The following is a 25263-nucleotide window of genomic DNA, read 5'->3' as shown; positions in this document are numbered from 1 at the left end:
CAAGTGAGAGCCCACCACGTCCAGCTTTATTAAAACATTTTTAGAAAGAAAAAGGCGCTTTGAAGCCCCCCAAGTCAGTTTCACCTTAAAGTACTTGGAAGACCCAAAGCTTCTCCCAATACGTGGGAGGAGTGGCACGTGCCTTCCTGACCGGAAGTGGAGATTTAATTTTTTTTTTTTTTTTTTTTTTGCGCGAGATCAAGCCTCGCGAGAGCCGTGGCAAGCCTTCAGCCAATCCGAATGTGCGCCGACTATCCTCTTTATAAAGAGCCTCTGTGAGCCGCTCCGCGGGTTGAGGCGGGTGGGCCGAGAGGGGTGGTGGCCTCTTTTCTTCTAACCCTAAATACGAAGGGGACGTAGGCGCCGTGCTTTTGTTCCCCGCGCGCTGTTTTTCTCGCTGGCTTTCAGCGTGCGGAAAAGCCTTGGCCTAACGTCGACCACTGTCTAGTTAGAAAAAAACAAAAAATGTCAGCGTGGCCGGTCCGCCCCTCCCGGGGACCTGCGGCGGCTCGCCCGCCCGGCCCCCGAGCCCTGCCTAGGGCCGCGGCCGGCGCGGGGCTTCTCCGGAGGTGCCCATGGCCGCCGCGAAGAGTTCGTCTCTGTCAGCCGCGGGTCGCTTGGGGGCCGCGGGCAGGCTCGGGCCATGTGGCCGCAGGGAGAGAAACGGAGCCGGTCCCCGCGCCCGTGCGCTTCCCTGAGCTGTGGAAAGTGCACCCGGGACTCGGCTCCTACAAGCAGCCGCTCCAGGTGGGGACCCGTTCGCTTCCCTCAGCCCGCACCATCAGTGGTGTATTGCCCACAAGCGGGGAGGATTGGGCCCAAAGGAGTGGGCAGTGAGCCGAGCCAGGCGATAAACATTGTGTAGGCTTCTCCCCCGCAACCACCCCCGTCCTGTTTGTCCTTGCATTAACAGTCGATTCCTGCTTTGCAGATTTTATAGGGCTTTTGCCTCTTGCAAAGTAGCTCGCCACCAGCCTTCTCAATACCGTGTAGAAGAGCAGCAACTTTTTTTTTTTTTTTTTCCAGTTTTCTGAGAGGAGGTGTTGCTATGTAGTTCAGGCTGGCCTTGAACTCACTATATAGCTCAGATTGGCCCTGAACTCATGGTAGTCCTGCCTCAGCCTCCCAAGTGCTGGAATTACAGGCTTGCGCCGCCACTCCCAGAATGTGTGTGTGTGTGAGGTTATCAGACATTTCATAAATAATTAGGTGATCTAGTTTTTTTCTTTTATTTGAGGCAGTCTCACTGTAGTTCAGGCTGACCTTAAACTCACTGCCTGTCGTTGAAATAGCAGGGATTCTCCTTCCTCAGACTACAGGCATGCACTACTACACCCGACTATCTAGTAGTTTTCCAAAGGAAAGTTGTGTTCCGTAATTGTTACTTTTTCATCTTTGTCTCTGCCCTTAGGTGTGAAGTACTAAATGGAGAAAGTTCACAGAATCCATATGCCTTCTCTGCACCCCACCCCCCACGCATACCCCGTCCCCCTCATTTGAGTCTTTTTCTTCAGAAAAGGAAATGAGAAAATGATCCATTTGCTAAACAACCGTCAGGCAACTCAACTCCATTTTTGTGTGAATATTTTTAGGTCGCTTTTCCAGGGGTGGTTGCCGAGAGAGATGGCCAGGGGCCTGCTTGTAAAAGCAAGCCATCAGATACTGAAGAGTCCTACTCCTGATAATTGAGAGGATAGGGCGTGTCACCTCAGTAGATTTAGGAAGATGTATATAGCATCTTAGTCTGTTATTTAAAGTAGGTTCCTCAGAGTTGTTTGACAAATACATTACTTAACATTAAGGTTAAGAGGCGATTGAAACTCACTATCGCTGTGGCTGGTAATGTCAGAAAAGAAGAAAAGGGCCAGGGATTTAGCTCAGTGGTTCCAGTGCCTGCCTCGAAAGCGCAAGGTCCTGAGTTCGATCCCCAGTACCAAAAAAAAAGGAGAAAGAAATGTTCTCCAATCAGCATAGTTTTGTGAATAAGAATTTGCACAAGGAATGAAGTTCTAGTATTGATTTTGCTAATGACATCTCTAGATGCTTGAGGAAGTAACTTCTTTGAGTCCCTTTTATTGCATCATCACCTTTGCAGACTGCCATAGTTGCTGGAACTAGAGATAAATAGATGCGTTTTGTTACTGCTCCACCTAGTGGTGCTTTTGCTTCTCCACGTTTACAAAATCTTTGCTACCCTGGTGTAGGCCTTGAGGGAAGGATGACCATAGACCACCCACCCGCAATGCATTCTATGCAAGTATTCTACTTCTGAACTGTAGGCCCAGCCCTGTTATTATTTTGAGACAGGGTCCTACAAAGTTGAATAGGCTGACCTAGAACTTATCCTCCCAGCTCAGCCTCCCAAGTTGCTGGCATTATAGGCATGCATCACCATGCTTGGCTCTTTTCTCTCATTAAAAAAAAAAAGAAAATAGTGATTTAATAAATTCAACTTTGAGCCAGGGATTTAGCACAGTGGCCTCACGCCTGCCTTGCAAGTGCAAGGTCCTGAGTTCAATCCCCGGTACCAAAAAAAAAAAATTCAACTTTGAAATAAGTGCACAGGTGTTGTCTAGCTCCCTCTGATTAATGTCTATTATAAACCTTCCAAAGGAAAATTCTCTTAGTATTACAAATATTTAATGTAGTTTTCCTTTTTGGCAAAGTGAGTCTATAATTTTGGAGTGAGAAGCAGCCCTTGAGTTCATCCAATGAGATAATTTATGTGCAAACCTTTTGTAGATAATAGATAATCATGGCAAATATTTATTTCCTTAAGATTTAAATGGCTCTAGAAGGTACAGAAACTGATGTTTACAGGAGTTGAAATTAGTCATTTAAGTTAATTTTTTGCAGAGTTAGGACCAGCAACTAGACCTTTCAATTTCCAGTTCTGTGTTCTCTTCATTTTGTTACATCTAGGCTGTGATGGCTAGTGGAAAAGATAACATTTACTCCAATATCATTTTCTGGTGTAACAAAACAACATTCTTCATGGTTATTTGGTTATGTCCTTGGTTTCCAACCTGTATCCACTTCCCTCCCAAACTTAGGTGTGATTTTGTGCTGTAAAGTCCAGTGTATGTTTCACTGCTTTACAAGTTCAATGGATTTTCATTATGTGTAGTAGTTGTGCACTATAAATTTTCTGACTACACTGAATTAGGGAATAATGAGGCATTGGTCCTTGAGAAAATACAGAATTAGGTTCCCAGGAGCCTCTGTCACATTTTGATCAGGTCATCAATACATAATCTCATGTATGTTTCTGTTTAAAAACACCTTCGTGAGTATATATTATTGGTTCATTAGCAATGAACTCTATAACTTAGCTGAAGAACACAAGCAGTTTTTTGTAAGGTGTATCACAGGCTTCTTGTGCTTATTAGTACTAGACAGAACTTACTATTTTGAGATAGATTTTAAATAGCAAAAGCACCAGCAAAAAGCACAAAAACATGAAAAACATGCCACCAAGTAGACTACACAGAGGCAGGACGTTGCCTTGTTTGACCTCAGGAACCTGTGTGTAGGCACCAATCAGATTTTTCACTACTCTGCATGTGTCCATGGCCCTTGAGGTACTTTGGGCTTGTTTCATACCTTGTATTTTTAAACCAGTGATTCTCAAAGGAGTATAGTGAGGGAAAGGACATAGGAAGTTTTTAAATAATAGGGAGTGGAGAGGAAGGAGAAGTAAAAAGAATTAAGATGTGTTATGTACATGTATCAGCTTCCCATGGTGAATGTAATCATTATATACTGAAAACATGCACTAAATCAAAATTTTTAAAATGAAATTTTTTTTTTCTGGTACCGGGCATCGAACTTGGGTCCTTGCACTTGCTCAGCAGGTGGTGAAACCACTGAGCTAAATCCCCGGCCCTAAAAATGAAATTTGTAAATAATATCCCTTATATTTATTTTCCATTATGTATGTTGAATTTCAAATAATAGATGATGACATGAAAATGTTACACTCAGGAAGAAAACTTTGGCTCTAAAATTATTGAGAAATGTATATTTTGTTTTACTACTTTTCCTAGAATGAGAGACTTCCTTTTATAAGATTCAAGAATGGCTGCGTGTATGACCTTCTTTTCCATCTCTGTGACAAAACCGCCAACACATCCACAACTTAAAGGAGGAGAAGTTTATTTTGGCTTACAGTTTTAGAGGATTCTGTCCATGGTTGGTTGGCTTCAAGGCAGAAATGGCACGGCAGAAGGGCACAGCAGAGGAGAGGTGTTCACCTCATGGCAGCCAGGAAGCAGAGTGAGAAGGGAGGAGCTGGGGACAAAAACACAACCTTCCAGGTCACGTCCCTAGTGACTCACCTCCAACCAGTCCCTACCTAATAGCGTGAGTCATACTGGTGAGTACAATGACTCATGATCCAGTTACCTTCTAAACGTATGAGACTGTGGGGAGATATTTTAGATCTAAACCATAACACTGTGGTTTTCTACTCTGAGGATGAAAATGAGTTTTGATTCAGTTCTGCTGTCAAGAATTCCATATTAGCCTGACTTGAGACCTCAAAGACAGATAACATGAGCCCGAGTATATGTGCACACACACCTATGCTTGTACTAAGTGTAAAGGAGGAATGGGTTTTTTGTTTGTTTTTTGAGACAAGGTCTCACCATGTAGTTCAGACTAGCCTTGAACTCAGTATGTAGCCTACACTGGCCTGGAACTTGCGGTGATCCTCCATCCTACAGTAATTGTCATTCCTTCCCTGTTCATTCTAAGGTATAGTGTGTAAGGAGAATAAAAACAGGTTTAAGCAAAGGTTGCAAATTTAAATCCCTGCAGTGGACACATAGTAAACAAAGGAGTGAATCACAACCAAGAAAAAAGAGACTATGGAGATGGTGAGGAGAATGAATGTTATGTTTAAAAGGGCCACGGACTTTTGGGAACGGAGGCCTAAAATTGCTAATGTTTCAAGGGAAAACCACAGGTTACTAAGGTTAGTTTAGTTTTGTTTTGTTTTTTGAGACAGGGTCTCACTATGTAGTTGAGGCTTCTTTTCCATCAAGGCTGAACTTGAACACACTATGTAGCTGAGGCTGGCTTTGGACTTGAAGTAATCCTCCTGCCTCAGCCTCCTGAGTGCTGGGATCACTGGCCTGTGCTACTATACTTAGCAAAAGATTTTTGTTTTGTTTTTTTGAGTGGTGCTGGGGATGTAACCCAGGGCCTCCCACATGTTAGGCAAGTATTCTACCACTGAGCCACCCTCCCAGCCACAACAGTTTAGATTTGTGTGTTAACACTACTGTATTTAAAAAGTTAGTAGCTAATTTGAAATAAAATTTTAGTAGTATATCAGTGCATAAATAATCTGACTGGCCTTTGTTTCTGAATCCTGGGAAGTAGCCATAATGTTTGAGCTTTCTGAAGTGGGAGGAGTGTCTTTCTTATTCATGGTGAGCCTTTTGCACTATACTTAATAGTTTATACTAACCACTGTGGAAATCAGTATAGAGATACCTCAGAAAACTAAGATTAGAGGTCCTATTTGACCCAGCTATTGCCCTGCTGGGTATCTTCCCAAAAGAATTAAAAGAATCATACCACAGTGACAAATGCACACCCATGTTTATAGCGGCGCAGTTTGTAATGGCTAAAACTTGGAAACAGCCCAATTTCCCATCAACTGGAGACTGGATAAAGACGATGTGGTTTTTTAATAAAATGGAGTACTACTTACCCATAAAGAATGACAAACTAGAGACATTTATAGCTAAGTGGATGCACATTGAGGCCATACTCTTAAGTGAAATAAATAGGACATACATGTGTAAATACTGAATAGTTTCTCTGGTGTGAAAAACTAAAAGTGTAAATAAGGATCAAAATAATTGATAATATAATTGATAATGTGAAATAGGAAGAAAAAGTCTAAAGGAGTAGGAGAAGTTGGAGGGGTAGGAGAAAGGAAAGAAAAAAGAAAAAATATGAGAAAATGAAAAAATGGAAACGAAGTCTTTGTAAATAGGGAAGGATGGGCAGGGAAATGGGGAAAAATAAGAACCAAGATACATCGAGTAAAGGTACAAGATCCTAATGATGAATGTAACTGTATTGTATACCTAAAAAGTACCAATAAACAATGAAAAAAAAGTTTATGCTAATGGATGGCTCAAGGTAGAGGCTGGTCAGAAAGCCCAGCCATGTGATTAGAGGGTTGGGGTTTTGGGTTCCATGATATTAATCCAACTCCCTGGAGACTAGAGACTGAGTTATGTGACCAGTGATTCAAAGTCATATCCACAGAGAATCCAGAATAAAAACTCTGGACATACTAAAGTGTGGATGAACTTCTCTGGCTGGAAAATCTGGATATTGTCACGTATTAATGTGCTGGGAGGATATGAGGGGAAGATGGAAGTTTTGTCTTTGGGACCTTCCTAGCTATCACCCTATTGGTCTCTTTTGGTTGATTCTGACTTGAATCTTTTCGGTGTAATAAAACTGTAACTCTCAAGTACAGCACTCTCCTGAGTCCTGGAAGATATTCTATAAAGTTATCAAACCTGAGGTGAGCCTCAGGGAAACCCCTGATTTGTAGCTAGCTGGTCAGGAGAGAGGGTGACCTGGAGGCTCCCTAACTTGTGGCTGGTGTCTGAAGTAAGGAAAATCTTGTGGAAGGTTTTGTCTTTTACCTGAAAAATTTGGTCTATCTCAAATTGTTAGTACCTGAAGTAATCATAATGGCTCATTAAAAATATCTTTGGGAATAAAATCTGGCCCCATGGTAGGCTGTTAATGACTTGTAGTCTAGCCAGTGGTGGTGAACTGACAGCTATTCGAAAGCTCTAAAAGGTTCGCCATCACTGGGAGGCAAATTCAGTGATACCAGAAGTCAGGAATGCCTTCCTTAGAAGTATGGAGATTTGGGCCATCTTACCATTCAAGGTGTACCCAAGATAAATGTGTCTGAGAGGAGACTATATAATTGTTATCTGTCATAGGCCCCTGGGGATGTGAGACTGAACAAAAGTTACTCCATTTTGTAATAAGGCCCCATCTTGTCTGCTTCTGTTACACTTCACCATGGGGACGTCGAGTTCCCAGAATGTACTTGTTGCTGTTCCAAGGAAACTGCAAGTTAGCCTTATGCCTGTTAGGTAAAGATTGGTTGCTGCACTACCCCAGCCACCAATGTCTCACTTCTGTACTTTTGCTTGCCAGGTTCCCTCTTGTGACCCCTATAAAAAGACCTCAGTCCCTGAGCCGGGTGCCTCTCTAAGCTTGGTGCTTGGAGGGTGCCATCTGGCCAGACTAATAAAGGTCTGTTTTACTTTCTCAATTTGTCTGGTGTGTTCCCTCCCAGGTGATCCTCACTATAGTCAGCTCCTCGGAGTGGTTGGTAAGGCCCTCGGTCTTACATTTTGGAGGCCCCAGCAAGATCCCCAGGTAGGAACCCCTGATTCGGCCGAGACTCCATGGCAGGATCCAGCAGGAGACCCTTGGGCACAGACCTCAGAAAAACCTCCAGAGGTAAGCTTTTGGCCGGTTGCAACCGTTTGTTAAGCCAGGAGTGAGGTGGCTGATGAGCCGGTAAGCCTCCCCTGACCCTGAGGTTCCTGACGAGGAACAAGGGAAGATTTAGTTTCATTTTGTCGCGGCGCCGGTTCATCTTATCTTTTGTATGTTAGTGTTGTGTCTGTTGTGTGTCTGATTTTACATTTTTTTTCCAATCCTCATCAGGAGCAGAGTAATGGGAGGATCCTGTTCTACCAGGTCCACTCCACTTGACTGCTTTCTCACTAATTTTAAATTAGCTTTTTCTCCAGAACAAGAAGATGAATACAGGGTAAAATTTTCTCGCAAAAGACTCTGCTCCCTGTGCCAACTGGAATGGCCAGCCTTTGGGGTGGGATGGCCAGCCAAAGGGACTTTTGACCTCAGTATTTGCCGGGTGTTTTGGGGCAAGATCACTGGTTGCCCTGGCCACCAGACCAATTTCCCTACATAGACATCTGGGTTCAGGCTTGTGAGGAACCTCCAGCTTGGCTGCAGTGCTGTTCCCTTCAAACAGACACTCGCATTTTAGTCACTGCCCTGAAAGGACCCCAGGGACTTAAGACCTGGGCTCCCAAGCCGGTACTCTCGAAGGAACCTGACCCCCTAGACCCCTTGGGAGGGCCTCCGCCCTATGTGGAATCCTCCACCTCCTCAGATGGATCCGGCTCTAGACCTCAAAATCCTTTCCTTCCTCTGTTCAACCTTCGGCTCTTACCTCTCTCTATCCTCCTCTCCCTGAGGGGCCCCAGTCCCCAGACTCTGTGACTTCTCCCCCACACACACGAGCTGGGGCTGTGTATGGACCTAGCGAGGTCCCCACTGAGGGAACTAGTTCGTCCCCTCTCTTGCCCCTTTGGGAGACAGAGAAAGATCACTATGTTTATATCCCTTTTACTACCAGTGACTTATATAATTGGAAACATCAGAATCCTCCTTTTTCAGAGAAACCCCAAGCTCTAATCTCTCTCCTGGAGTCTATCTTTCATACCCATGATCCTACTTGGGATGATTGCCAACAACTCCTCCAGGCCCTGTTTACCTCAGAGGAGAGGGAAAGAATCCGGGGACAAGCTGTAAGGTTGGTATTAGGCGGAGCAGAGGGGCCCCTAGATGAGCAACAGCGGGCCCATATTGAAGCACAACTCCTGTCCACCCAACCCCGCTGGCAAGCTAATGCCTTGGGTGGGAGAGAAGCTCTCCAGAACTATCATCAGCATCTCCTGGCTGGCCTGAGGGGAGCCACTCAGAAGCCTACCAATTTGAGCAAGGTAAGCAAGGTCCTTCAAGGATCAGAGGAATCCCCTTCTGCCTTTTTGGAGCATCTGTTGGAAGCATACCATACGTATACTCCAGTCGATTCAGACGCCCCTGCAAATCGGCAGGCAATAAACTTGGCATTTGTTACCCAGTTGGCCCCAGACATTAGAAAGAAGCTGCAAAGGCTAGAAGGATTTGAGGGAGAGAATAGAGAAAAGTTGATGAGTGTAGCCATGAAGGCGTTTAACAACAGGGATCCCCCGGAAGAGAGAATGGCCAAGAGACTGGGAAAGATGGAGGATTTGTCCAGAAAGAAAGACCTGAAAAAATTATTATGGTAATGAGGAAGAGAAGAAGGTATTTAATAAATTTATTTATATCAGGGTCTGAGTGTATGTATCATAGTGAGAACTCTATGATTGACCATGTAACGAATAATGCTACTGATATAAATATAATGGAAAAGTAGTCTAGCTTAAAGCTTATGTTGATGGTTAGGGTTTGAATAGATATTCAGTTTCAGTTGGAAATTACTAAAGGAGAGAACAAGGGAAAAATCTGACCCTTTTTAGAGAAAGATCAGTGTGCCTATTGCAAGGAAAAGGGTCATTTTAAAAAGGATTATGAAAAGCTAAAAAGGAAAAGAGAGAAGGAGGCCCAAAAGGAAAAAGGTGGAATCCTCTTAGTAGATGAAGATTGATGGGGCCAAGGCTCATGGCTGCTTAACCCTAGTGAGCCTATGGTGACTTTGGAGATAGGAGGAACAAATGTTCAGTTCCTTGTGGACACTAGTGCAGCCCACTCTGTCCTGAAGACCCCCCTTGGACCCCTCATTTCCTTAAAAACCTCCATTACTGGAGCCACAGGAAAGTCGGCCTCCTACCCTTGGACCCCTAGACGAACTGTGAATCTAGGAAAAGGCACCATCACCCATTCCTTCTTAGTTATCCCTGAGTGCCCATACCCATTGCTGGGAAGAGACTTGCTGTGAAAGTTGGGGGCTATTATTTCCTTTGAGCCTGAAGGAGGGACTTTCGAACTCAAGCCACCCTCTGCCATTATGGTAACGGTACCCCTAGAAGATGAATTTAGATTGCTAAAGGAGGGTGCAGAGCCCCCCCGAACAAAAATGGGACTACCTTCAGAAAAAGTTTCCCAGGGTGTGGGCTGAAACCAATCCACCTGGGCTGGCCAACCACCATGCCCTGATGGTGGTCCAATTGTTGGCCTCTGCTACCCCTGTCCGTGTGTGACAATACCCCCTCCAGCTGGAAGCCAAGGTGGGGATCTCTAAGCACATCCACCAACTCCAGGAAGCCAGCATCTTAGTCCCTTGCCAGTCAGCCTGGAATACACCCCTGCTTCCTGTGAGGAAGCCTGGCACCTCAGACTTCAGACCGGTACAGGATTTGTGGGAGGTAAACAGCCGGGTGGAGACTGTCCACCCAATGGTACCAAACCCTTACATTCTGTTGAGTCTCATCCCTCCTGCTCATGTGTGGTACTCGGTATTAGACCTCAAAGATACATATTTTTCAGCCTACCCCTAGCACCAGTGAGCCAGCCCCTCTTTGCCTTCGAATGGACGGACCCAGTCTCTGGGACTACTGGACAGCTGACATGGACCTGGCTGCCACAGAGATTCAAGAACTCCCCCACTCTGTTTGGGGAAGCTCTCAGCAAAGAGAGCTTTTCCCCAAGCAACTATTCTTCAGTATGTAGATGATCTCCTAGTGGCAACTTCGACCGATGAAGAGTGTCTTGCAGCCACTGAGGGCCTCCTGGAAGTCCTCCAAGAACTGGGATATTGGGTGTCTTGGAAGAAAGCTCAGCTCTGCCAGACAAAGGTAACCTACTTGGGCTACATTCTTGAGGAAGGGAAGAGGAGGCTAGCAGAATCACGGGTATCAGCAATTCTCCAGATTCTGGAACTGAGCTCAAAGAAACAGGTGTGTGAATTCCTAGAAGCGGTTGGGTATTGCAGAATTTGGATCCTTGGCTTTGCTGAAATGGCCAAACCCCTGCACGAAGCCACCACAGGGGGAGATACACCCCTCAAATGGACTGAGGCTTGCCAGCAGGCATTTCAATTGCTTAAAACTGTGCTTGCATTGGCACCAGCCCTGGCACTGCCAGACTTAAATAAGCCCTTCACTCTGTATGTAGCGGAGAAAAATGGGGTAGCCAAGGGAGTGATTACTCAGCCTTTGGGACTGTGGAAGTGGCCAGTGGCATACTTCTCAAAGAAGCTAGATCCAGTGGCCCAAGGGTGGCCTACCTGTCTGAGGACAGTAGCAGCAGCAGCTGCTCTAACCCGAGAGGCTGACAAACTGACATTTGGACAGGATTTGACTTTAATCACTCCCCATGCCATTGAGCCCTTGTTGAATAGCTCGCCTAGCAAGTGGCTGTCTAATGCCAGACTGTTGCAATACCAAGGACTCCTGTTGGAACAGCCACGTATTAGGTTTTCCACCACTGCACATCTCAACCCTGCGACTCTGCTCCCAGAGTCCAAAGAGGAGGTGCCCATACACGACTGCCTCGAGATTCTCGAGAACTTGTGGGGAGGGTGTCCAGATCTAATGGATCAAGCCCTCCCCCAGGCTGAGGCCACGTTCTATACTGATGGGTGCAGCTTTGTGCAAGATGGGGTTTGATACGCTGGAGTGGCGGTGGTCAACCAAAGTTGCCAAGTAGAATGGGCAACAGGACTACCCCCAGGGACCTCCACCCAAAAAGCTGAATTGATTGCTTTAACAAAGGCTTTGGAATTGGGTAAAGAGAAAAGGATCAATATTTATACTTACAGCCAATATGCTTTTGCCATGGCCCACGTACATGGGAAAATTTACCAAAATCGAGGTCTCTTAACCTCTGAGGGGAAGACTATTAAAAATAAGACTGAGATCTTGGCATTATTGCAAGCCATTTGGCTGCCCCAGAAAGTGGCCATCATACATTGTAGGGGCCATCAAAAAGGGTCCAGCCCCAAAACATTTGGAAACAGTGGCGCCAACCAAGCAGCAATATAGGCTGCTCAAAAATCAGTGGGGAAACAGTTGGTCCTGCACCCCACCCCAGTATTGCCAGATAAACCAGATTATACCAAGGAAGAAGTAGAATACATGAAAAGAAAACAATGGAAAAAGGGGGATCATGAGTGGTGGACCACCAAAGAGGGAAAAATAGTTTTGCCGGGAGCCCTGGCAGACACCCTGCTCCAAGAACTACATGAGTCCACTCACCTTGGAGAAAGACAGATGCTGGCGGCCCTGCAGCCCCACTTCATCAGCCAAGGACTGACCCAAAAAGCTGAAGACCTGGTAAGACGATGTCCCACCTGTCTTCAGGTAAATGCCAGCCGAATCACAGGACCCCCAGGAATTCAATATCGGGGAGTAATGCCAGAACACTGGGAAATAGACTTCACTGAAATGAAACCTGGCCTGTATGGACTTAAGTATCTGTTAGTCTTTGTGGATACCTTTTTGGGTTGGATAGAGGCCTTCCCTACCAAAAAGGAAATGGCTGAAGGAACTGTAAAGAAACTTTTGACAGAAATAATTCCCCGATTTAGATTGCCATTAGCCCTGGGGTCCAACAATGGCCCAGCCTTCACGGCCAAGATATCCAAATTGATTAGCAGTGCCTTAGGAGTAAAATGGAATTTACATTGTGCATATAGGCCTCAGAGCTCAGGGCAAGTAGAAAGGGCAAATAGAACCTTGAAGGAGACATTGACCAAATTAAGCATGGAGACTGAACAGGAATGGGTCGAGCTTCTCCCCTTTGCCCTCTACTGTACCCAGTGTACTCCAAGTTTGCCTTCCAGTGTATCCCCCTTCCAGATAATCTACAGGTGAGTGCCCCCTCTCATCCCTAGAATTGATTTAGAATTGACAGAAAAACTCTCTCACCTCCAACTCCTTAAATCACTGAAAGCCATTCACCAGCTTCAGTCAGATTTGCAAGAAGAAATAAGAAAATCTAGGGCTCACCCTTCAGAAAAAACCCTTATCACCCCTACCTTATAAGCTGGGAGATTTGGTTTTCATTCACAGGTTTGATTCCAAAAATTTGGAACCCCATTGGAAAGGGCCATTTCCCATTATCCTAACTACCCCTATGGCGGTGAAGGTTGCTAGACACTCTGTCTGGATCCACTGCAGCCATTTGAAGGAGGCATCTCCTGAGGAAGTGAGGTCAACATGGCGGATCGACCAGAACAAGAAGGACCCCCTTAAGATAAGATTGATCAAAAACTAGCTTGGACAATATGGGGGCTCATGGGGTTACTGTCCTTACCAGCCCCGATGGAAGGAGGATCTGTGCTGTCCAGCCACACTCCCCAGAATTGGACCTGGTCCCTTAAAAACTCGCTCACAGGAGCCCTAATCACCACTAATATGACAGATCAGAGCCCCACCTTCCTTGTAGACTTATGTGATTTAGGACTAGTCACTCGGCCTGTGGGAATATTGGAAGTAGCGGGGCCATGGTCAGCCCCCCCCCGTCAACCCCCGGGGGTTTAAAGGGATGGTCCACCAACCAAAGGGAAAGGGGCCTCCAGACCATAGACATCTATTCATGTCCTGTAGGAAAAGATAAAAGGTGTGATGGGGGACCAGGAAACCACTGTTATTACTGGGGTTGTGAATCTACTGCCCCATGGAAAAATGGTGGTGGGGAGGATGCATATTTGGCTTTAGAATAACAAACACCAAGCAGTTCATGTACCATGGGAAAATGTAATTCCATCAAGTTAACCTTAAAACAATGGCAGACTGCATATAAAGATTGGAAAAAAGGAAAACCTTGGACAGTGGCACTCAATGTGGCTGGAAAAGACCCTATGACAGACCTCATCATCCAGCGTAGCCCAGTACTAGTACTGCCCAAACTGATGGGCAGCATCTATAGAGTCCCCAGCCCTCAAGGGAATGAGGCCAATACAACTTATAATATGACACTGGCTGCTCCTGAATGTCCAATCCAGCCATACCTAAAAACCCTTAATGCCATGTATACTTTGTTAAATAGATCTGACTACAGTGTTACCCAAGGATGCAGGATGTGTTTGAGTCCATGCCCCCTGTATTATGTAGGGGTGTCAGTAAATGGCACCTACTCAGAAGCTAACCAAGATGAATGTGATTGGAAACAACAGAAGTTGTCAATAGGGGATATAACAGGAAAAGGGTTATGTGTTAAAAATCCAAGTGTTAAGTCTTCTTATCTAGACAGTGTATGCTCTTATCAGGCACCCACTGCCAGTAATGAAAAGTATCTAAAAGCTGGAAACAATACATGGTGGGTGTGCATGAATGGTATAACTCCTTGTTTGTCCATGACAGTCTTTAATCAGGAACTTGAGGTATGCGTAATGGTCCACACATTGTCCCAAGTAACCATATATGGAGGAGACCAGGGTTGGGAATATCTAGCTAAAAGGACACATACCTGAGAGAAGCACCACCCAGCTTTGATTCCCGTATTAACTGCAACAGGCATTGTGGGATCAGCAGCTCTGGGTGCGACAGCAATAGGAGTGCAAGACTCCAACTTCAAGACCCTTGCCCAACAGGTAAAAATAGACTTAGGCCTGCTTACCGAGTCAGTGTCCCTTTTGGAAAAACAAGCTGACTCTCTGGCTGAGATGGTCCTTCAACACCATCGAGGTCTTGACCTCCTATTCATGAAAGAGGGAGGGCTATGTGCAGCCCTAGGAGAACAATGTTGCTATTATGCTAATAAATCTGGAATAATAAGAGAAACCCTGGCCACTGTAAATAAACACCTACAAGAGAAATATGATAGATTAGAAAAACAGGAAGGATGGTTCCCGTCGATGTTTAACTGGTCTCCCTGGTTGACTACCCTTGTCTCTGCCCTTGCTGAACCTCTGTTAATCTTGCTACTAGCTTTGACTTTTAGCCCATGCATTATTAATAAACTTATGGCCTATATAAGGGCCCGGGTGGGAGCTGTTCACCTAATGGTTTTAAACCAACAGGCTAGATACAACCCAGTGCCATTAGAAGAAGAAAGCTGCATGTAGGATTACTTGCTGTGCTAAAATCAGTGGGGAATGTGAGACTGAACAAATGTTACTCCATTTTGTAATAAGGCCCCATTTTGTCTGCTTCTGTTACACTTCACCATGTGGACGTTGAGTTCCCAGAATGTACTTGTTGCTGTTGCAAGGAAACCACAAGTTAGCCTTATGCCTGTTAGGTAAAGATTGGTTGCTACACTACCCCAACCGCCAACGTCTCACTTCTGTGCTTTTGCTTGCCAAGTTCTCTCTTGTGACCCCTATAAAAAGACCTCAGTCCCTGAGCCGGGTGCCTCTCTAAGCTTGGTGCTTGGAGGGTGCCATCTGGCCAGACTAATAAAGGTCTGTTTTACTTTCTCAATTTGTCTGGTGTGTTCCCTCCCAGGTGATCCTCACTGTAGTCAGCTCCTCAGAGTGGTTGGTAAGGCCCTTGGTCTTACAGGTCATATCACTGAAAACAGAAATTTCAAAATTAACCTCAATAGTACTACTCCTTCCCCATTTGTAGGACCCAGGGCATTTGCTGCAGTGGTTCTTTCTTCTGGAAGATGAGCATGTCCTTCAGTGTCTATTTTATCAGATCCTGATGGGGCTATAAAGAGGTCTCCAAGATTGGGCCATTTCCCCATAACTTTTTTTTTTTTTGAGATAGTATCTTGTAGGACTGCATAACTCTGTAATCATAAAACTCCCCTAGCCCCAACTGTGATTGAATGTGAGTAAATAGATAAAGATGCTTCTTAGTTCCAGGACACTAGATAAGATCCTATCAGCCATAATTATCCAACTCTTTGTTCGGACACCACTATCTATAGAACAATCTACAAAGCATCTGCTGACTATCAGTACATGTCAGGCTAATTAACATACAAATGTAAGACCACTAACCTTTGTTCCTTCTTCTGTAAATTTCCATCTGTTAACTTCCCTGCAAGCCCCTATAAAAAGAGCCTCGACTCTGGACTGATCGCCTCTCTAAGCTACTTTGCTTTGGGAGTGCCGTCTGGCCAGACTAAGGTCTGTTTCACTTTCCAACTTGTCCGGTGTGTTCCTTCCCGGGTGTTCTTCGCTGCAGTCAGCTCCTTGGAGCATTTGGTAAGGCCCTTGGTCTTACATTCTGGAGGCACCACTGGGATCCCCGGGTGTGCTCCACTACAGTCAGCTCCTTGGAGCATCTGGTAAGGCCCTTGGCCTTACATTCTGGAGGCACCACTGGGATCCCTGGGTGTGCTTCACTATAGTCAGCTCCTCGGAGCATTTGGTAAGGACAGCGGTCTTACAATCTTGCTCTGTAGTTCAGGCTGGCCTTCAACTCACAGTAATCCTCCTGCCTCAGTCTCTTGAGTGCTGGGATGTGCCATCATGCCCAGCTCCCATAACCATCTTTTACTTTGGTTTATATCTCTTTCTCCTAGCAAAGTATTAAAATGTGTAGTGTTTTCATTTGTGTTACCTCAAATTCTTCTTTCTTCCTTCGGATAAAAAGGAAACAGGAAGAAATGGGAATTAAAAATATCACTGTGATCTAACATTCTTAGCAAGTTCTAACCTAGCATGCTGGGCGTGGTGACACACACCTATAATCCCAGCTCTGGGGAGGCCGAGGTAGGAAGATCACTGCAAGTTCAAGGCCATCCTGAAAAACATAGCAAGACATTGTCTCAAAAAGAAACAAATCAAACAAAATGTTCTAACCTAGCCAAGAAACTAGCTTTGTTTTGGTACTAGGGATGAAACGCAGGGCCTTCTCACTGAATTACATCTCCAGCCTTTTTCCTGTTTTTTGTTTGTTTGTTTGTTTGTTTTTGAGACAAGATTTTTCTAAGTCATTAAATTGCCCAGGCTAAGCCTGAGCTTGCCATCCTCCTGCCTCAGCTTCCCAGCATGCTGGGATTTCAGGAATGTGCCACTATGCCTGGCTGAGAATCTACATTTAAAGTCACCCAGCTTTAGATTCTATATGTGCAAATGGATATCCTAAGAACTAAAGAGTGCTTGAGGGGGATACATGGGTAATATATGTAAGAGGAACAGGTATTATTAAGGAGAGGAGAGATCTGTCTTATTCTGATACTTTGCAGGTAGTGATTTAATAGTACTCATAGGTATATTGTAATTATTCCAGGAGGAAATGGTTTTGATTTGTGTTGAGTAGATAGTTAAGGGATATGTTGAGAAGGACGGAAGTGATAATGGTTTGTGAGGTTTTTTTGTAACACTAATTATGAACCTGATGCACACCTGCAATAAAACATTGCTCCAGATGATGTTGGACTGGGCCAGAGAGCAGATTTAGCTCAGTGGTTTCGCTGCCTGCTGCGCAAGCACAAGGACCGGAGTTTGATCCCCGGTACCAAAAACAAAAACAAAAACAAAAAACAACAGATGATGTTGGACTACCCTGCATTTTGTCTTGAGATCTGTCAGTTATTACTTCCATGATATTTATGGTTGAACCATTACTATCTATCTTAGAAACATTAAGAGGCAAATTGTAGTTATTAAAATCAACTTAGGGAAAATGTATCAAAATGCAGCAATAAAGAAATATAAATATAAATTTTTTAGATTAATTTTTGAAGAAGGTATTGCATCTAAAATTAAAAAACACTATACATATCATTTGCAAAAAACAGTTGCAAACTTTACAATCTTTTAAAAAATGCAAGTAGTTTGCTATAGTGAACCAAATGACTTATTTTTCAACCTCGAAAGAAAAGCTCAATTAAAGCTACAGTGGTATTGTAATGGTACCAAGGAGTTTGACTTGACCTGTGCCAGGTGATAATCATCTTTCAAATGTACAAACAAGGAAGCAGAGTTATCAAAGAATGAGAAATACATTTGTTCAAAGACCATTTACTGCTTTAACAAGAGGTGAAGCTTGCCAGAAATATATAAACACCTAACCCAGTTCTATTCATAGGCTTAACATAATCAAAGACTTGGAGGGCAATTAAAAATATCTTTGAAGTCTTAGGTATTCATCATCATATCTAATAATCCTTCCTTTCCAGAGCTCCTCTCCAAGGAGGTCAAGGCAATTTATCTGACTTATTTTCATGACATCCTTGTGAGATAAGGCAACCACCATTATCTCTCCTTTGCAAATGGAGAAACTGAAACACTGGGAGGTAAAAATCACTTAAGGAAAGTCAGTAGCAGGCCCAAGAATTAAAACACACACATTAAAGCTTTTAACTCCCATTTTACTTTACAGAACACTAAACAAAAAAGAATTGAAAAATAAGAATCTCATAGTTTAAAATTTTCTTTTTAGGTTAAAGAAAAACAGTTGTCAATTTTTTCTTATAAGTTTTCATGAAGAAAACTAAAAGGCTTTTTACAATAACTAAAATCTTTTTTCCCCCATTGCTGGGGATCAAATCCAGGACTTTGCACATTCAAGGTAAATACTCTGTCGCTGAATTACTTCAGTCCCAATAACTAGAATATTAGTGCACACTTGAATTGATGAAATATTTTCAAAGCTGTAATATTCATTTAACAAACACTATTGAAGGCTTACTCTGCAACATGCTGAATTCTTGAGGGTGTTCAAAATTCAAAGGTGAAAAACATATTTCCCACCCTTAAAGGTCTTCCCATAGGAAAAGATTATATAAACAGATTATAAGGCACAGTTCTGTGTTATTGAGATTTACCTAAGTTCTTTATTTCAACCTTCCAAAATCTATTTCATCTTCACTCATGCACTCAATTGCTTAAAACAATAATATGGGAACCATGCTTGAGATTTCACTCTCCAACATACCCACTGGCAAATCTCAAAAACATACTATGAAGCTTTCTAGTCTAATTTACCTTCATTGCCACTGCCAACTTGTTTCTAACTCACCACCAATTCATTCTTCACCATGTAACCAGAGTGATCTTATTAAATGGCTAAGCAAGCCACAAATCTTCTCAACAAAATCTTTCAATGGTTTCACCTTGCACTTGGAATAAAATCCAAAATTCTAATCAAGGATTTGCATGATCTGGTTCCCATTTATTCTCCAACCTCATGTAACCTCTCTTGTGTTCTGGTCACACCAGCCTCCTCTTTTCCATTCTTGGGATTTGCCAGGCTCTTTCTCCCCTTAGGTTATTTACTTAATTGCACTTCCTGGCACATTTTCACCTGCAAGTCTCTACTTAGAAGCTTTTCAGCAAATTCTCTTTCCTGTTAGACATTCTGTTGATGATCTACATATTTTCCTGCTTTGTAGTAAATGATCTGCTCAGTATCTTGTCCTTCACTGGTCTATAAATGTGGGATACAGACCAAGCCACCTAGCTCATTGATAGGTTCCTACTCTATAGTAAGTACTCATGTTAAACATCTTTTTCTTACTGTAACAAATAACTGAGACAATCAAGTTATAAAGAGAAAGGTTTACCTTGGCTCACAGTTTTGGAGGTTTCAGTCTGTGATGTTGTGAGACCTAACTAACTCCATTTTAAAGTTTGACTCCATCTTAAAATAAGACAGTGAAGTGGCCTTGACATAAATTCCACTTCACTGAAGTCAACTATTCCCCTAGTCTCCTTTGTGCCCATAAAATAATGATAAAATGTCCTTGCTGTGGGACAACAGATAAAAAAAGAGACACAGCTCCTAACTCAATCCTCTGTCTGCCCAGAAAACAGATGTTCCCAGGCCCATTATCTATAGAACATTCTGTCAATGTGCTGATTGTTCCTTTTTCCCATAAACTCTAAATGTAGCCACCCCTCACCCCCCCCATGTACACCCCATGCTTGCTAAATATCAACCAATCATGTAACTGCTAAATGGAACATCCCCAAACCTTGTGGTAGCCACAATAAAAACCCTGCTGATTTGGAATTCGGGGCTCTCAATCCTGATCCGCTGCATCGGTGATGGTTGAGTGCCCCTGCTCGAGCTTGAATAAATGACCCTCCTGTGTTTACATCAGAATCGGCTCCTTGGTGGTCTTTGAGGACTTCACGATCTGGGCACAACAATGTATTGGTTCTATTGCTTTTGGGCCTGTGGCAAGGCATCACCTCATGGTCAGAAAGCAAAAAGAGAAAAAGGCACCAGGGTCCCAAGTGTCAATGATCTGATGACCTCCCACTAGGCCGCATGTTTTAATGTTTCTACCACTTCCCAGGAGCACCAGGACTTTAATGCATGGACCTTTACAGACATGCCATATCCAAACTATCGCAGTGGTCAATACTTATTTGTTGAATGAATAAATGAATGAGTGCTATTTGGACTGAGAAAAGACCTCCTAATTATAATTCTTATTATACTAGCACAGAGGCCAACTGATAAGTAAATATCTGCAATTAATAATGTTTTATAATTTTTCTCAGTTGCAAAATTGACAGTATCACCAAAAAAGTGAATAGAAAATAAATTTAAGTGAAACATTATCATTTGATATTTTTCCAGTCTCTTTTTACCTGTACATTGTACATGATTATTACAAATTCGACCTTGTAAACTTAGTAATAAATCGTAAGTATTATTTTGTGTCATTAGTCTTCAGAAGTATTGTTTAAAATTGTGGCCTCATGTTGAACTGAATGGATATACCATAATCTATTAGCAATTCACCTGTTGACAAATATTTAACTTATTTTTCTTTTGTACATATTTTTAGATTTCTTAATCATTAAAATAAGAGTAAAATAAGAGTAAAATTCTAAAATAGATTTTGCTTGATCACCACATACACCTGCTGGTCCAGAGCACTAAATCTGACCCCAGCAGCAGATCTTGAAGAGCGGTTCAGGGTGAGTCATTCAATCTTTCAAAATCCTTCTATGACTAGTATGGTGGCCAAATTATATCTTCCTGGTCCTATTTTTCCCCATTCTTTTTCCTGCCTTGCTTTTACTGCCAGTACTTTTTACAAATCAGAAAGTAAAGATGGAAGGGAGGGAATGACTGAAAACACTGAATGTTTCTCAAGTGTGTGTATGTGTATATGTTTCTACGAAACAGGGATCATTGTCAAGGGTATCAATGTAGAGGCTGGATATGAACAGGCCTCTCCTACATCACACCTTCCTCCTGCATTGTTGTAGCCCTGCATTATAGTTAGATTGCCTTTGTCCAGGAATCACTCTCTCCCTTGCCATCATGATTGGTTCTGGGATGGTTCAATCTATCTGAAGTGCTGAACTTCAGTTTAATGGTTGAACAAGTAAGGCTCTCTCCCCTTGAATGGGAATGAAGAAGTATGTAACCAGTGTTGTTGCTATTAGAGGCTTGAAACCGAGAAGTTGACAAAAAAACCCCTAACAAAACAAAATAAAAAACAGCCCAGAGAAACAGAAGAAGAGAAGTGGAGCTTGAACAGATCATACTCAAAAGCTTACCTCTAGACTTTGCAAATAGAGCTGAGCAATCACCTTGATTGTTTAAGCCAGTTGGAATTGTTTTTTTGTTGCTCCCACTCAAAAGCACTTAAATCAGTTCAGGAAGATTGGCAAGACTGCTATGTGATTACTATCTTACCAACTAAGTGAATTGTGGCTCTCTCCTGGGGTAGCTTCTGTCCTAGAAGAAAATGTTCTCCACAACACAGGAGGCCTGCTTGAGAGACTTTGAAGACCCACTCTTCTCCCACTCTGTTCTCTTCCCTGGACACAGTGACTATTGGGGCGGAGAGCAGACCCCCCAGTTGTAATGTTATTGTACCAGCACAGAGGCTTTGCCCTTTCTACAGACAGCATGCAACTTGCAGATGCTATATTTGCATGTAAATTTCCTCCTATTTGCGATGTATTGTAACTATTAAATATCCTGGGACTCATCTGTGGTTATTTATAGTATCAAATTGCAAAGCCCTGGGGCTGTAATTCACAGGGTCAGAACAGTATGTTATTCGGGTATGGAAGTCTCAAAATTAGGAATCTGAGACCAAAGAGTGTGCTTGGAATGGTTATACTTAGAAATGAAAGGATCTTGTGTGTGTGTGTGTGTGTGTGTGTGTGTGTATGTGTGTGTCGCCATTGTGTAGCTTTTCAGTAATGAGATATATGATAGTGAAAACTCACAGTTCTCTGTCCTGCATTTTTCACTCCTTTTTTTTTTGTAGTGCTTATTTGGTAGTTTGGTTATTTTTATTTATTTATTTATTTTTGAAAACCATTTGTTAGCATTTAATGAGCGCCTGTCGTGTGGCTTCAAGCCATCAGGACACAGGCCCCCCCCAACACCCTTAATCTTCTCCTCAGCTCTTCTGCTGAAGAATTTGGCCTTCATGATGACAGGCTGCTTTGGGAACTTTCCTTTCCCAAGAACTTTGTAGTAGCCTGATCGCACTACATCACTGATGGGAGCTACTCCAGTCTTGCTTTCGGCCGCATTTGCTCGTATCTGCTCACTGACCAGTGTCCACAATTTATCAAGATTGACAGGCAGAAGCTCTGGTTTCTCTTTAAGTGGTAATGCCTCATACCAACCTTCCCAAAGTAACCTGGGTGATATTTGTTGAAGTTGATCCTGTGGTGATGCATGCCACCAGCATTATCCCGGCCTCCTGGGTGCTTCTGGTGCTTGCCGATTCGGCTGTGGCCATGGGTCGCGTGGCCCCTAACTTTCCGGGTCTTCCTCAGTCTGGATGGCATGTCGGCGGTGGAGACGGTAGTTTGGTTATTACAGAGTGATTATATGAATGATGTTATCACTGATTTGAGAATATTCTCTAATATAATTTTTTCCTCAAACTTAATTTTCTTATTTTTCTAGTAATTATAATTATTAGCACATATTCATTGTACAAAACAATGAATCTCATTGTGACTTTATATACGCATATAGTGTACAAAGTTAAATGTTTTAAAGTGGCTTTAAAAAGTTAATTAAATGAATATTTGATGGCTGTCCAACATCCTGTTATGGAATAAATCTTCCTTTGGTATTTATGTTTTTATTTATTATTTATTTTCAGACAAGGTCTCAATATAGTGATACAGTTCAGCCTGGTGTTGAACTCATTTATGTAGCACAGGCTGGCCTTGAACTCGAGGTAATCTCCTGCCTCAGCCTTCCAAGTGCTGGGTTTACAGGCCTGTGTGACCACACCCAGCTTCCTTTGGTATTTATCACAGCATGACTGTAGCAAAAACTAGCACTGCTGATGATAATCCTTCTAACATTTAACTTTCATATTAACAGATGTCTGCTTCTCTATTTGGACAAAATGGAGTTCTGTGATGTGCATGCCTGTAATCCCAGCACTGTGGGAAGCTGAACAAGGAGGATTGAAAGTTTGAGACCAGCCTGGGGAATTCAGAGACTCAGGGAGACTCTGTCTGACAATAAAAAATAAAAAGAGCTGGAGATATAGCTCAGTGCAAAGGCCTTGGGTACCATCTATTAAAAAAAAAATTTTCTGACTCAGCAAGATTGGTTTTTATCTGTTTATTAATGTAGTTTTCTCTGATGATAAATGTTAATAGCATTAACATAGGTTTATTCAGGAAGCAGATATCGAAGGAGAAGAACAGTGTGAATGGTTTGAGTTCATCATTTCCTGTACTTTCCCTCTATAATAATTTTACCCTTCCCCCACACTAACTCTGACCTTACTTGGCTTTTTGGTCTTTGCTTCAGGAATTAAGATACTGATTTTTAATTAGAGCTCAAAGATCCAGTCATAGTATTTTCTATTTCACATATTTATACCAGTATTTTCCAAGTTGTTTTGCAGAATGTTTGTTTTTTCTATCTTTTTGTTTATACATTCATTCATCTAAGAAATATTGAGAACCTACTGTGTGTCAGCATCATCCTAGGAACATCAGGCATTAGGATGACCAAATTTCTTTGTTTCCAAAACTAGGCAGTAAACTAGAGAAGACAGGTAGAGATAAATAAACTAGTAAATATGTACAGTAATTGCAGTATCATGAAAAATGAACAGGGTGTTATGTCGGAGTAAAAGAGGGACTTAGGTAGTACACAGAGGAAGAGAAAAAGGGGACTTACTTGGGTTATACTTTATAGATAGACCAATGGTAGAGATTTTATGGAATGGATATGAGAGAATAGAAGAAAGGGACAAATCGGGGATGGTTCCCAGGAAGGTAGTAAGCAAACCAAAAGAGGGATTAGCCTCAGAAAAGAAAAAAGCAAGAGAAAAGGAAATGGGCCATTGGATATAGATCAACATCATCATCTTCTCCTCCTCCTCCCTCCTCCTCCTCCTCCTCCTCTTCCTCCCTCTCCTCCTCCTTTCTTTTTTCCCTTCCTCCTGCCCCCCATTCTCCTTCTTCCTCTTCTTGCAGTAATGGGGAGTGAACCCAGGACCTTTGCATTGAGCTGCATTGCCAACCCTTCTCTCATCCCTTATTTTGAAACAGAATCTCACTAAGTTGCTCAGGCAAGATTCAAACTCACTATCCTCCTGCCTCAGCCTCTTAAGTACTGGAATTACAAGAGCAAGCCACTGTGGTTGGTTTTATGGCTTATTTTTCCTCTGTGAAGTTAGAGCCTATGTCACATGCAAAGATTCCTTGGTTTTTCTAATATTCAAACTACCTTTTATCAAGTGTTTTAAAGTGATTATCTTACTGTATTAGTATAAAACATTGTATTAGAGCCATTAGTACCTGAATTTTATATTTTATATAGGATAAAATTGAGGGTAAGCAAGATCTCCCTTAAGCAATGCTACCTTTGACCTTCTAACCTCTCCTTGCCCCATGTGATTTTTTACTTTTTTTTTTTTTTTCCAGTGCTAAGGATCAAATCCAGGGCTATTATTTTTAGTAGCCCCAAACTGGAAACAATCAAACTGCCTTTCAGTGGGTGAATGGTTAAAAAAAAACACAAAACCACCGCATATCCACACCTTGAAATATTACTTGGACTAAACAAGAAAAAAAAAGCTCTGTACAGTACAACCAATAGCTTGGCTACATCTCAGGCATCATGCTTCAATTTTAATATATGATTAAATATGAAAATGCTCATCCCACCAGTTCACATACTGCATGATTCCATTTACATGACATCTTTAAAATAACAAAATTGTTGAGATGGAGAACAGATCAGATATTTACAAGGGGAAAGGGTGGTGGAGGGAAGGGGGTGGTTGGATTTAACTGAAAGGGGTGGATAATATCATTTTGCATCTTGATCACATTATTGGTCATACAGATCTCCATATGTGATATAATGACAATGAGTATCTCTCTCTCTCTCTCTCTCTCTCTCACACACACACACACACACACACACACACACTATACCAGTGTGAAAGGCTTGGCTTTGATATGGTGCTGTAGTTATGGAAGATGTCCACATTGTGAGTGGAGGGAGAGTAGGCAAAGGTACACGGGATGTGTCTGTGTGATCTTTGCAACTTCCCTGTGAATCTAAATTCAAAACAAAAAGTGTTTTAAAAGTAGCTTTATTC

General features: G+C 42.7%; 1 long non-coding RNA gene and 1 pseudogene across 2 annotated transcripts; one reads left to right on the top strand and one right to left on the bottom strand.

The window, feature by feature from the left end:
* The first annotated feature begins 254 nt into the window (after positions 1 to 254).
* LOC110348032 (uncharacterized) lies at positions 255 to 17365 on the top strand. Of its 2 annotated transcripts, XR_015440944.1 has the most exons (4): positions 255 to 747; positions 4047 to 4375; positions 7346 to 7512; positions 12861 to 17365. It is a non-coding gene; the product is annotated as an uncharacterized LOC110348032 (long non-coding RNA). The 2 variants fall into 2 exon arrangements; XR_015440943.1 differs by having other exon boundaries at positions 260 to 747; positions 7346 to 17365.
* A 4659-nt stretch (positions 17366 to 22024) lies between these two features.
* LOC101720325 (large ribosomal subunit protein uL15 pseudogene) lies at positions 22025 to 22474 on the bottom strand (annotated as a pseudogene).
* Between the last annotated feature and the right edge of the window lie 2789 nt (positions 22475 to 25263).

Source organism: Heterocephalus glaber, unplaced genomic scaffold (assembly GCF_053883595.1).
Source record: "Heterocephalus glaber isolate CG9 unplaced genomic scaffold, H.glaber_assembly_v1.0 deba00001504, whole genome shotgun sequence".
Taxonomy (NCBI): domain Eukaryota; kingdom Metazoa; phylum Chordata; class Mammalia; order Rodentia; family Bathyergidae; genus Heterocephalus; species Heterocephalus glaber.
The sequence above is the reverse complement of the archived record's forward strand: the minus strand, read 5'-3'. Positions and strand labels throughout refer to the sequence as shown.